Source organism: Parasteatoda tepidariorum, chromosome 11 (genome assembly GCF_982258835.1).
Source record: "Parasteatoda tepidariorum strain Cologne lab strain chromosome 11, Ptep-v5.0, whole genome shotgun sequence".
NCBI lineage: Eukaryota > Metazoa > Arthropoda > Arachnida > Araneae > Theridiidae > Parasteatoda > Parasteatoda tepidariorum.
Genome location: NC_141765.1, coordinates 17,952,184 through 17,967,033, shown reverse-complemented (window position 1 = coordinate 17,967,033; position 14,850 = coordinate 17,952,184). Strand labels below are relative to the sequence as shown.

The 14,850-nt window shown below is 29.6% G+C and overlaps 1 long non-coding RNA gene across 1 annotated transcript in view; it reads left to right on the top strand.

Annotated features, from left to right (window-relative positions):
- The window catches only part of LOC122269190 (uncharacterized), a 49,167-nt gene that overhangs the window by 24,327 nt on the left and 9,990 nt on the right, over positions 1-14,850 (top strand). The window lies entirely within an intron of this gene.

Sequence of the window (14,850 nt, the reverse complement as noted above, 5' to 3'; positions counted from 1 at the left end):
CTATCATGCTAAGTTGAACCATATACTCTGAAACTTAATTACATAACAATATGGTTCAATATAAACAGAATTATTATTCAATTTCCTGCCTGATAAGCTGGCAGTATATTTTCACCGCAAACCGAGAAAAAAAATGATCAAAACTACCGGAATATGATAAAATTTACAGTGTTTCTGGCTCTATGGAAACACAAAGAAGTTAGAAAAATTTTCCCGAAGCACTTCTGCAATGGTTTTGGTAAAATTAAATATAAATACACTCTTATATTATACGATAAAATTTGGTAAATGTGGTAAAATTTGGTAATTTTATCATGATACCTCAGAACACGGCATAAGAACCATTTATTTGATTATATTTATTTTTCAGTTTCGCATTTTTTACTATATGTGAGGTAATAAGAACTATAATTTTGAAAACCAGAATTTTAAATAAACCGTTACCACATGAACGGAAAAAATACCAAATGAATGGTTTAAACACCGAATATTTTGGTTTCATTAATCAGAATTATGTTTTTTTACCAGTCATTAACATACACTATCATAACCAGTCATTTACTTCCATTATGTAATTATTATATAATAGGGCAATTTTTCTAGATTTTTTTTCGTGTATTATTGTTCAATTTCCCGATATTATGGCTCAATATTAACCGGCTTTTCTGGAGGAATTAAATATCAATTATATATTGTAAAATATTTGAAATTTTGCTACGCAAATTTTATAATTTTCTCTTTTTGAATATCGTGGAGAATTTTGTAAAGTCTTATGGATTCTCTTAGAAAATAACAGCGAAAAATCATTTTTATGAGTTAAGGCAGAGAAACAATTTTGCACGATTATGAAAAATATAATTTTTAATTATCTTTCTCTGCGAGCACTTATGCAAGAGAAAGACACTTATATATCAAATACTTTTAACGCAGTACGCCTAATCAAAGTTCTCTTTTTCAGAAAGACCGATGAAAATCTTATATTTTAAATATCTGCAAGGTAAAAGGTGAGAGGAAATAAATTTAAACGGAAAAAATCAAATTGAGATTTTATTATTCTAAAGAATAAAGAGCACATGTAATGAAGAAAGTAGAAAAAAAAAATGTGGAGGAGGTGTGTAAAAAAATGAGTGCCGACACCCGGGAGAATGAAAAGGGTGATGAATGGAATAAAACTGTTAGCAATAATCTGCATGATAAATTTTCCTGCCCAACAGCCGGTGCAGTACTGATTCGCTCCACTTTGTTTATTGGTACAAGTGTTGTCCCTCGCAAGGATCAAATTGCTTAAACGCCTAGTGTCAGGCGCCCTGCTTTTATTTTTATACCCATCTTTTCATTTTCTCCAGGATGAAGTGGTATCCGTGATTATATGGATCCTTTAGTCCATTCTTTACTGAAGGCGAAGAAGCTAATAACAGAAAAGGGCCCGTTCCGTGTGCCCAGTTTATCTGCTTTCCATAGAGGCGTTCGCAGTAATTTAATTAAACGAGGCCCAACCTCTTTTCCTCAGAAAGGGGTTTTGGAAGGGATGGAAGGAAGAAAAAAAAAGTTTTATATATGTATTTTTTTATCTATCTCAGTGTGACTGCGACTTTCCTTTTCTTCGAGTGTGGGGGTGGAGGAAAAACTAATAATGAATTTATAGGAGAAGAGGATTTGAATCGTGACATCGGAGTGGAGAAAATGAAAATGCCGCTTTTTTATTTTTTTATTTTTGTTCCATGCGTTTCACTGGAGGCAGGTTACCTATTGGAGGTACCAAAGTAACTCTGAATCCACGGGAAAGTCGGATTCCTTTAAAAGTTTGAAAAAAAAAAGTTAAGAATCGGTAAATTTCGACTTTTTCTACTTTCACTAGCCAATAAGCTCAGGAGAAGAATGGAAAAAGGAGGGTGCCATTCATAAATCAGAAATTGCTCAGAAAGTGAAAGTTATATTGCTTTTTTTCTTTTTTAAACATACATATGCATTTATTTGCAGAGTTAGTATCTAAATTGAACGTAAGAATAAAGTGAAGAAAAATTCGGATTCTTTTTTATTGTTAGTATTAATGATTTGAAAGAGTGATTTTGTTTTATGGCTTATTTTGCTAGAATTAGATTTTTAATCCGGAATCGACTTTTTAAGCTTGAATTTTAAATCAAATGAATATTTTATTAATACTTTCGATAACTATTTATTGTTTCAAAAACAAGCGTTCAAGCTTCGTGTCTTTTCATGTTTGTGCGACAATTATTTTTTGTTTTCTGTTGCAAGATATTTTTAATAGATCTTGGATATTTTCTCATTGCTGATTTCAAATCTGCAATCGGTTTCTCTCTCAAAGCTACAGTTTTTTTTAATGTGACATTCTTAGTCTATTTTTGTCGAAATGTAAAAGTTTAAATGTTGTTTTTAAGCTTGCACAAGTATGAAAATGTCATTTAAAGAAAAATATGTAACTTTAGGATCAAAACTAGTTTTAGACTTGAAATCCCTACACCCAAATCAGGTAAGATTAAGTATTTGTGAAAATGTAACAAAAAATTTGTTTCAATCTAATTGGCAAAAAAGGCTAGAATTAAAATATCGAGACACAGAGAGAAATGAAATGGTGATTATTAGAAACATAATTTTTTTTTAATATAATTATTTAATGCTGCCAAAAACTTTGGTTAGTAACCTCATTTAAAAAATACGTATATTTTATTTCTCGAATTTGTAAGTAGAATTTTACCAGCATTTTCTTATACAAAGTGAAAAAGGAAATAAAATTTTTGAATTTTAAATATCAGTAATGTTAGTATCTAGTATAGACGATTTTATGATATTGCCATTAAGCTGAAACCAGACGAGCTTGGTAATTGTTTAATTAAAGCGTTAGCCAGCATACAGTGTTTATTGTTGAGAATTTTTTTTTAATACTTAGTGCCGCCAAAACTTTGGTTAATAACCGCATTTAAGAAATACTTATATTTTATTTCTCGCATTTGTAATTAAAAATTTTGTCAACATTTTCTTATACAAAGTAAAATAGGAAACAAAATTTTTGAATTTTAAATATCAGTATTATTAGTATTTAGTATAGACGATTTTACGATATTGGCATTTAGCTGAAACCAGACAAACTTGGTAACTGTTTATTTAAAGCTTTAGCCAGCAGACTTCGATTATTGCCGAGGAATTTTTTTTTAAATATTTAGTGCTACCAAAACTTTGGTTAATGGCCGATTTTAAAAATATGTATATTTTATTTCTCAAATTTGTAAGTAAAAATTTTGTCAACATTTCTTAATAAAAAGTTAAAAAAGAAAACAAAATTTTTGAACTTTAAATATCAGTAATATTAGTATCTATTATAGACGATTTTACGATATTGGCATTTAGCTGAGACCAGACCAGCTTGGTAATTGTTTAATTAAAGCTTTAGCCAGCATACATCGATCATTGTTGTGGGGGGAGTGGTTGGAAAAAAGGGTAGGCGTCTTCTCTTCACACAATTTCCGAGATACGACTTAATTGCCCAGTCTGTCTTCAGAATTACGTTTTTTTTTTTTTCATTTCCTTTTTTCTTAACACTTTCATTTCTGCGAAGTTCTTGTCTTTCCTCATTTGTTTCCAGGTTTTTCCAATTTTTGATTTTACTTTCTTATCTTTTTTCTGTCTCTTTTCTTAGTGTAGTTAGTTTCATTGTTATTCAAAGATCCTTTCACAGGATGAGGAATCATTAACTGAATTACGGGGAAGAAAGGAAGTCATTTGGTTTCTCGCAAAAAGCTTCTTTACAAGGAAATTCAATTCGATTCAAGTATTTTAAACCTCTCTTTGTAAAATTAGATTTTCTTTTTTAGACTTTCATTCTAGCAAACTTTTGAAATGACTGAGATTGTTTTTATCATTTCTGAAAGAAAAATAAAAGTCAATATAAACTTGATAGGAATTCAGTTTTAAATATTTCAAGTATACATTTTCTTCATTATAATTTTTTTTTGTATTTGTTTAAATATAAAATTTAGTTTATTTAATTATATTAAACTATTTTTCTGTCATAATTCCTTTAAATTTGTTCTCCTGCTCAACCCATCGTATCAATACTAAAAATTACAGAGGCCAGATATTGCGACGGAATATATAGTCCAATAAACGGAATATATAAGTCAATAAATTGCCACTTAAAATTTAGAAATCACTGATGCACTCTAATCAAATAAATACTACTATAAGAGCTACGGTATAATATTTTACCGTTAAAATGGATTTTATGGTGATGTAAGAATGCGGTAAAAATGGATAAAATGGTATGGTAAAAATGGAAAATCCAAAGTGCCGGTAGTTTTACCGTAATTTGATTCGTTATTTTTCGCCGTGTAATAAATCTTTCCTGTCTCAAAATGTATCACATCATATTTAATTTCTTTTAAATCTAAAGAAGGGGTTTATAAGCTGTTTATTCTGAGGGTCACGCAAGCTAAATCTTAAGCACCAAACTTTGCAAAAACAGTCATTATTCAACGATAAAGGATCATCTATCTCATGCAGCTTCAGAAAAACTGCTGTTTTTTTTAAAGGCTTTTGTTTCTAATTCTTTTAAAAATTTTCCAAAGCATATTTATACTCTTGCCTTACGCTAGAAACACACCTTGAATGTTTCTTCCCAGCCACATACTGTAGATCAGCGGTTTCCAAGTGGTGTTCTTCGGAATCCTAGTGCTCCAAGAGTTAGGAATTTTTTAACCATTTTTTTTAAAAACATTTTGAAACCTGCTATCATATTTCAATCTAATTAAGAATATATCATTCATTTAATGTTTCGGTTGTCTTTATAAAAATATTTGAAGTAAAATACCAACGGAAAAGAAAGGGGGATGCTTTTTTTACAAATACTTTCAACAACAATATTTTGAATAAGTTATAGAAAGGTTATGCATTTTTAAAAATTTACTTTAGCATTTCTCATCGAGTTTTTCAAGTTATAATAAAATAATTAAATTCGTTAATGAAGGAATATATTTCCTTAATAACCATTTTTAGCATTTATAGCACCTATTAAATTTATTTTCACCTTATATACACTAATACAATTTCATAACAGATAATATAGCAAATTCATCTTCGATTTATATATATATATATATATATAATATAAGCATTTAATTTTATTCTTCTTTATTTTTTTATCACATTAGCTCAGAAAACAACCAAATTGATTGCGAAATGCAATCTTTTCACAAGTAGATTCACAAGTAGAATTTTTTTTTCAAAAATTTTTTCAAATGTGCAGCTTTAGAAATTTATAAGCAAGCTTTTAAAAAATCATCAATCAGTAACATCGACTTCATCTATTATAGTTTCATCAACCACTGGAAGTTATATTGTTACATCTAAGTTGTAATCTATTTTTATTATCACATCATCGACGAAACATGCCACTTTTTATAGCCAAACTTAAGAACACTCAGAAATAGAATTAACTTGAAATATTTCTAATGGACATTTCCATTTGTTGACATCTCGAAAATTCTGGAAGCATTCAAAGTATAAAACCGGAAAATATTAACTTGAGAGAATTAGCTTACAGCTTGCATAGAGAGATAAGCTGAAGAGATTAAAATAGGAAAATATTTGGTAATGAGTAAAATAGGGTGAGCGAATGTGTGTTGAATTACATCATAGGTTTCATAGGGAAAAAAATTTAAAATTACTACTGTAAATTAAAAGAACATGAATTTTTTGCAGTTAGATCCGACACTTTAGAAGTAGCTACTTTGCCGCAAAACCATTTATATCAAGAAAAGTGCATTTAAAGATTGATACAATAATGATTTTCGAAATAATTAAAACCTTAGTAACCCTTTTAATTTCGCCTTTATTAAGATGAAAAGTTAATTTTACTTCACCGAAGCATAATGATGTATAGTATTTTTTTAAGCGATAAAAAATTGCATTTTTTAAAGAATTTTAAGTCCTTGTATTCTTTTAACAACCATTTGAATTTATTTATTTTTTCAAACGCACATTTCAAGCCATGTATTTTTTTAAACGCGCATTTTAAGATGTCTCAATGATATGCTCGGTTTAAAAAGCATTTGATACTATATATTGCGGAGCCTTCACTTTGATTATATGGATAACGTATTTATTGAGGAATGAAACACGAAAAAAGTGAGGTAGTCGTTTTTCTTCCCCCCAAAAATACTTTTTCGTTTTCTTGATTCTCAAGTTTGAAAGGTTTCTGCGCTCAATCGGGTTCTGTATTGCCTTGTCAATAAACGGATCGTGCACCGCACTTGGCAAGCTGCTGCTTTAGTCATCCATCTTTGCGCCCTATCGACCTTTACTGTTATTGCGTCTGTATCCACCCTGACCACAGCCCTTATATCACCCCCACTCTATCCTACCATAGAATCAAATGCTGCAAATATTCAGCCCCTATAGGTGAATTGAGAACCATAACCAGCTTCTCGGATGAAGACAGATTAAGCGAGCCGTCTCATGTCCATGGACATTTGTTCAGCATTTGTTATTTCTCCTTTCTGGCTTTCATTTCTTTTTAAAGACCAACATTTTAGAGCAAAACTATTGAAAAATTTGAATTTCAGTTTTCCATATGAATTTTTTAAAAGAAATTTGACATTTTGCATTTTTTTTTTGAAATATGATGAAAAAAAATATTATATTTAAAACTGTGGTACTATTAAGGGGATTATTTATCATTTTACATTTGTTTTTAAAATGTGACAAAAAATATTATATTTGAGACTGTGGTACTATTGAGGAGATTTGTTATCTCGACAGTTTTAATTACATTTAGGGGAAATATTAACACTGTAATTACAGTAATAATTACAACATAATTAATGCAATAATTACGCTGTGATTAATGCTGGTTAATGCAGTGATTTTACTATAGGGAAAAAAAGATTTTGGTAAAATTAACAAACTGTACGGTAATAACATTTCTAGTAAAAAAAAATCATAATTCTGGTTAGTAAAACAAAAAAGTACGGCATTTAAACCATTCATTATTAAATTTCTCCATTCAGATGGTAACGTTTACCGTAAATTCTAGTTTTCGAAATTCTAACTCCTATTACAACATATTTAGTAAAAAAGTACAAAGCTGAAAATTTAATTTAACCAAATAAATGGTTTTTATACGTATTATGTTATTATGATAAGTTATTGTGATAAAATTATCAAATTTTATCTCATAATATAAAATTATATTTTGCTTTTAATTTAACCAAAATCATTACCAAAGTGTTTCGGTATAAAATATCTAGCTTTTTGGTGTTTCCATAGTACCAGAAACACGGTAAATTTATCCATTTTCTGTTAGTTATTACCATACCTTTTTCAGTGTTCAATGCCAAAAAAATCAAATCTACTCAGCAATGAACCCTTTGAATGCTTTATTTAACTTTTTAACGTTTCATTTATCTTCTTAACGTTGCATTTAATTTTTTAACGTAGCATTTTACATTGTATTAACCGTTGCATTAAATAAAATTTTTTAACATCATCTAAATATAATGCAACCATAAAAATGGTGCTAAATTGAATCACATTTCGAGTTGAACCGCAGTACTCTGTAATAATATGACAAAAAATATTAAATTTTGCAAATATCTGGTTCAACCTAGCATTATATTAAGGTTGCAGTAGACTTTTCAGAATGATGTTATTTTATTTTACCCAAACCGTTTTTTTTAATTTAGAAATTCCGAAAAAATTATGTGCTTATCAAAAGTTGAAGTTATGAAAAGTTGAAAGTTAAACATTTTATTAAATGGTAATATTAAGTTAATAGGCAAAGCTTTAATTAATAATTTTTTTTGTTTAAATGTAAAACATATATATATAAACTAGAAATAACTATACTTTATTATTTTGTCGTCATCAGTTCTAATTATTTTTTTAAAAATTTTTCAACAAATCGGTTACGATTTCAGATTAAAAAATAAAACAAGTTCAAGCATTTAAAAATTATGATTATTGTTTTAAAATCTGGTTTCTAATTGAAAATGGTAAACAAAATGGTAGATTTTGAAAAAAATTTCAGAAATATTTTTGTCGGTCTCTAAGAAAATGGCAACGATGTTTTAACTTGTTAACTCGACGTTAAATTCACAAAACTTTTAAGGAGACTAAATTATTATTATTATCTTATTTATTTTCAAAATTAACATTATTAATTTTCAAAATAAAACATATTTATTTCATAAATATTAAAATTAAAAGAATTGAATTAAAAGAAAATGAAATGAAATAATTCTGTGAAGAAAGAATTCTGTAAAGATGTTTTTTTTTTATTTCAAAGCCCTTCACTTATCAGTAATAAAAAAAGCTAAAACGAAAGACTCAATTCTGTTATTAAGGTAGAGAATTGGCCGTTCAGGTAAAAATGTAGGTTGTTCTGAAGATGGTCTTGACTCAACCAGAGCTGCCAAGAAAAATATGAGGATGAATAATTTTAAAATAGTCTTAAATAGTTTTAAAGTATTTTGTTTAAAGTTTTAAATAGTTCGTGTGTATTTTCAAAAGAATAATTTTTTCCGTTAATTGAATTTTGCAACTAGAACTCATTTTAAATGGTCATAAATGGCTCTAAGTAGTTCTAAAATAATAAAAGAAAAACATTACGAACTTCTTATAAATTATTTCAGATTTCGATATCAGCAAGCACTACCTTAAAAAATAATAACAGGCTACTTATTTTAAAAACAAAAGACGCAATTAATTTCTTAGATATTTTTTAAAATTGCCCCTGGTTAGGAAGTAAGTTAATTATGTAAAAAAGGGGGTATACTTACAAGAAGTAATTAAAATAAGATAAGATAGTAAAGCAATTTGAAATTTAGATCATTTGAACATTTTTATAGGGAAAAGAAACCTTACTTAAACGGATTACTTAGGAATTTTATGTTCTGTGTTTTATTTATACTTAAATTCACTCGAAATTAAAATTTTTATTTATTTCAAATTTAATAATCTAATTTAAATTAATTTAATTAATTTCTAATTGAAGTTTAATTATTTAATTAATTTTTAATTAAAATTTAATTATTTAATTAATTCTTAATTAAACCTTAATTATTTAATAAAATTTAATTAAAATTTAATTAAATTTAATAATTTGTTTAAATGTTTCTGGTTTTTTTTTTATCAAATTAGACAATAATTAGAAGTAATTCATGCAAAAAAATTTTTGATAAATTTTTTTTTATGTAGTAAATCACCGATTATCCGAACGCTGATTTACCGGATTATCTGTTTACCCCGATCGTTCAAAGAACACGTGATTTTCCTACCTTCTTCTTCATCCTCAAAAATAAATAAATGAATAAAATAAAGGGAAAGTGTTTCTTTGAATTTAGAATATCTGAAATGGGTGAAAACATTTCTTCTTTTGTCCCTCGGTCACCAATAATAGAACCTCACGCTCTTTCCACCCAGTTTCAAGGTTGGTGGCAAGTAGTTTCTAGTAAAGGAACAGGTGTCTTAGATAATTTAAAAGAGATAAAACTATTAAACACGCCATTTGTAATATGCTCTAATAGGTACTATTGCATTTACTTATTCTAAGCCTAGAAAAAGTGTGACGGGACGTTACTCATAGCCGTTTCTTAAAATTATCCAATTTTCCTGGTTTTCCGTTATCCTGATCAGTTTCAGTCCCGATTGGTCAGTATAATCGGTGCTCTACTGTACTTATTGAAAAAAAATGGAGGAATTTTGTGTTGTACAGGTTTCCCATTTTAATTACGCTTATATGAAAAATTAGAATAGTTCATTTTAAGGAAAACGTAAAAAGTACAACAATCGTTGCATATTGAAAGGATTAGAAATTATCTGAAATTTCGATTATGTTAAAAAAGGGTTGTTGAGGAAAATGAAGTTAAAAATTTCATCACAATGACAAACAAGAAGGGGACTTATCTTTAACACCCTTTCTGATTGATCCATTAGAGACCTCGTATCACGTCTAGCTCAAATTGTACACATTTCCGAGGTCTGGCCTTTAATCGGATCAAATGAAGATTAGGTGCGGTGCCTCTCTTAAGGGGTCATCCATCACGGGGGGGAGAACACATCTCCCCGGAACTTTGACATATTATAGGAGGCCTCCTCTCCACCCAATTAGGAGAGGATAAAATTTCGTTTATCTAGAATCCAATAGAATTTTATATCATGACAGAAAGTAATATCTTCAATTTGACTTTTAAATATTCCAGTCCTGAACGATAACCTTTCTTATACATTTTTTTATACACTTCTGGTGGGAAGATTGTACATACATGTAAGGTTTGGAGTAATAAAATGAAAAACTACATTTTCAAATTGTTTTGAAAAGCATTTTTTGGAGCGATTTTCATGAAAAAGCTACGATTTCTATGCCGTCCGTAAAAACTTTCTGTGTATTGTGCTGATATGCCGAAGGACACTTGTAAAGTATTCTTTTTAAAAAAAATACTAAGAGCAGTTTGATTTTGTAGTTGATGCCAATCCTCCGTGATCTAATCCCAGCTGGAACAAATTCATAAGTCCGTGAACCCTGGCAAAATCAGGCACCAAATGCGGCTGTAAGGATAAGTCTTGGATTCTAGATTCATACTAGCAAGAATGTGATCGGGAGAAACAGTATTGAACATGCACTTAGTGTATGTAGGGAAGACCCTGCTCTCAGACTCGTAGTTATATATCTTATTTTATAACCGTTGTTGAACAGCCGACAAAATTTTGAGTTTGTGACTACCACTGTCCAACAACGTAGCCGTGTAATTTTAAATCCAATCCAATAGAAAAGAAAATTCTTGCATCTTATTGGCTGAAACTTGTCTTCGTGGAGGAACGTGTCTTTGATGGAACTAACAAGCATTTGCGTTACGACGAGAGGAAGACCTCGAAAAGTGCCCTGATGGCAAGGGGACTCTAACCCATAATCCGTCTACCATTGAGGATATTTTACGTCAGAACTGTGGTCGGTGCGAGCAGGATGAGGAATTCATATCGACAAGCTATTTCAGGGATTCGAACCGGTGTCATCTATATATTTCAAATGTCCGTTAATGAGTTATGAAGCAGCAGTTTAACAGTATCTGTCTAACTTAAAATTCAAGGCATACACTGGGCTCACTCGACGATTTCAGTTTCAGACGGGGGGAAGGTAGGTAGGTACTTTATTAACGTCGCACTAGAGCTGCACAATGGGCTATTGGCGACGGTAAACGGTGGAAATAAGACAGTTTGATGTAAAAATGTTATACAATAAGGAGTTATATGAAATAGTATATCGGATATGTGACCTTTGTGATTTGACTGCACGCGTTCTATAGTTGAAAGTTTCAGTGACCATTTTGCTTAAATGTGGCTTAATTTGGTTAACAAAACTCCCAATTTTCTTCTTCAAGATTTAAGGCTTGTGGACATAATCTTAAGTTTTTTTTAAAAAGAAGAAAGAAAGAGGGAAATTACATGATTAGGGAATGAATGAATGCTCAAAATAGTAAAAAATGAAAACGAGCTGCGGTGGTTTAGGGGATAGAGCGTATGCCTCCAAATGAGGTGCGCCGTGTTCGAATCCCAGTGATGGTTGGTTGATACAAATCCCGAACTCGGCTCGCACCAACAGCAGTGCTGACGAAAAATATCCTCAGTGGTAGACGGATCGTGGGACTGATCGAGTCCCCTTGCCGTCAGACTTTTCATGGGAGGTTTTCGTTGTTTTCCTCTCCATGTAACACGAATGCTGGTTAGTCCCATCAAAGTCCTCCTTAAAGGAAAATTTCTCCCAATATTTGATCCAGGAGTTCTCTTGTTTTCTGGATTGAGTTCAAAATTACAAGGCTATGGAGTTGAATATTGGTAGTCGTAAAGCCTAAATTTGGTCGGCTGTTCAACGACAGTTATAAAATTAAATAAAATAAAACGATGAAAGCGCTCTGATTTTTTTCACATGTAGTGTTCCATTTTTCTACCTTTTCCTCGTTTTTTTTTCTCCAATTAACTACATTTTACTGCACTAATTCAGTTGCGAATCTAAAATTGCACTGATTATGTTGTTGTCAATTCATGCGTTCACTTTGGAACACCTTTTATATAAAATATTTCTGTGAAATATCCTCATAAGTCTAATTTTTAAATTGTGGAGGCGAGCCTTTGAGGAAGGACGGGGGGGGGGGGCACTACACTTCCCATGTAAAATAAAAGATGTTGTGTAGTGTGTTGGTAACTAGTGAAGACTCCTTAGATTAGATTAGTGAAGACCCCTTAGGTGAAAATTAACTATATCTTTTATATATGTTATCTTTAGATAAAGGTATGCCTTAGAATTATATTGTCCCTAAACCTACGTATAATTGTTTTTTTATTTTCTATTATATGAAAGTATCAATGTGTAACATTCTTCCTCATATTTATATTATGATTCTTAATAATCAAAAAAGGATACATTAAAAAACCTTACACAATAATTATAAATGTAATCATAAATCAGTATTGTAATTTTATTATTCAAGGCAACAAACAAAAAATTTGAATTGAAATTGTGGTTCTTAGACTGCCCTTATATTGCAAAAAAAAAAAAAAAAAACTGTGTGCACTTTAAATCATAATATCGTTTAAAATCATTGTAATCTTAATATGGCGACCAAATTGAACAGTATTGCTTTACCTGATTAAATTATCAAAAGTTAATACTTGGATTGATATCAAACTTAATAATTCATTCATTATGTTGCGAGTATATGATTTGTGAATTTGTACGATATTATGATTTAAAGATTCAGTTCTACGAGATTAGGCCAGTTTTTCCGTTTGTAACATACTTTTACTTTTGTACAGAAACTAATTTTTTTAAATAGCTTTCAATTTTTTTTCAAATTAGTAATGAAATAGCATTCTCGTACGATATTATGATTAAAAAATTCAGTACTATATTGTAAATTTAAGCCAGTTCTTCTGTTAGTAACGTACTTTCATTATTGTATCTGAGTAAATTTTTTAACAAGGAGGGAAAAAAATGTGGTAAAATTAACGTGCTGTATGGTAAAGCCATTTCTGCTGGAAAAAAAAAACGAAGATAATTTTGGTAATGAAACCAAAATATACGAAATTTAAACCATTCATATTTTGACGGTTTTAACGGTTCATATTTTGACGGAAATTTTTGCTTTCAAAATTATAGTTCTTATTATCACACATTTAATAAAAATACAAATTTGAAAAGTAAATTTCACGGAATAAATAGTGATTATGTCATGCTCTAAGGTATCATGATAAAATTACCAAAGTTTAACGCAAATTATAAAACAATATTTTATTGTTAATTTTACTTTATTTTAAACAAAGCTATTTTTAGTGTTCCCTTTGAGCCAGCAACATGGTAAATTTCAGTCATACTTTTTTTTCACAGTAAAATATCTTTAGAACTTTTTTTAAACTGAGTAATGAAATAACATTCAAAGTACACTAAACATAATTAAATTGTGATAAATACTCCATTGATAAGTTATGGCCTTAATTTAAAATCCTTCTTCAAAGAAATATTTAAGGAAAAATGATTGAATACCAGCATTAGAAAAAAATGAATAATGGAGTTTCAAAATAAGTAAACGGTAAATACTATTTACAAATTGGTTTTTTCAAAGTATTAATTTGCAATAGACTGTTGCCAATTCTTGGTGAAGAAGAAACAAATAAATAACTAAAAACTTTATTTTTTAAAGACATTAATCAGCTAAATGACTGAACTATAGCGGGAACATATTTGTACGGTTGGCACATTTTCCTCATCGCTGCATCTGCTGTCATTAAGATTTAATGGATCAGCTTTGATCGTACAACTGTTTTTAAATCCCCCCACCACAGGCGTTAATCATTATTTGTCTTGACCTAGGCTATAGAACTTATTTTCTGATCGAAATTTTTTCTACTTTCCCGTTTTTGGAAAATGAATGAAAGAATAAATTGGAGCTCAGCAGAAACATTTCAGCCTCATTTCGCTTGACTTTAATGGCGCAAAAACTGATTTGCTCAATGAGAAGAAGAAAAAAAAAAGATTTTTAACAAGAAAAAAAGATTGGAAATTCATAAGCCACTGTAAAATATCAGAAGTTTTAATGATGATCTTTTGACACCGAGAAGCGTTTTTATAATTAACGATGAGGATATAATTGGTTTTTAAGAGAAAAAAAAAAGAATGTGCGCTTGTCTCAATTTCAGGTTAATATCTTAAAGTCTGAAAAGTAAGTTAGTTACCTGAGTTGTGCTTTAAGATATTAAGAACATATGTGCATTAAGTATACCAGTTAGCAAATACAGTAAATTTCAAACCTTATTGTAAAATGCAAAGATAACTTCTTTTAATTACTATTTGACTAACTAATAATCAATTTAAATGATGACTTCGTAAAATTCTTTTTATTCCTACACTTTCCTATACTAAATCTACGCATCCAACTCTTTAAGTCAGTGGTTCCCAACTTAGTGGAATATTCCTATGCTTCTTATACTAAATCCGCGCATCCAACTCTTTAAAAAAGCGGTTCCCAACTTTTTTCAGTAACGAAACCCTAAATGATACTAACAACTGTATTATATTAGTGGAATATTCCTACGCTTTCCTATTCTAAATTTACGCAACCAACTCTTTAAAAAAGCGGTTCCCAACGCTTTTCAGTAACGAAACCCTAAATGATCTACCATCTCTTAGTGCAATCCCGAGACTTAGAAAAAATTTCATTAGCTAATGTGAAAAATATTAATTAACTAGAGACCATTATTTTTTGAAAATATTTTATAATTTAAAATTTTAAAAATTATTTTGAAAATTTTAAATAAATGATTGAAGAATAAAATCTTTTCATCGCG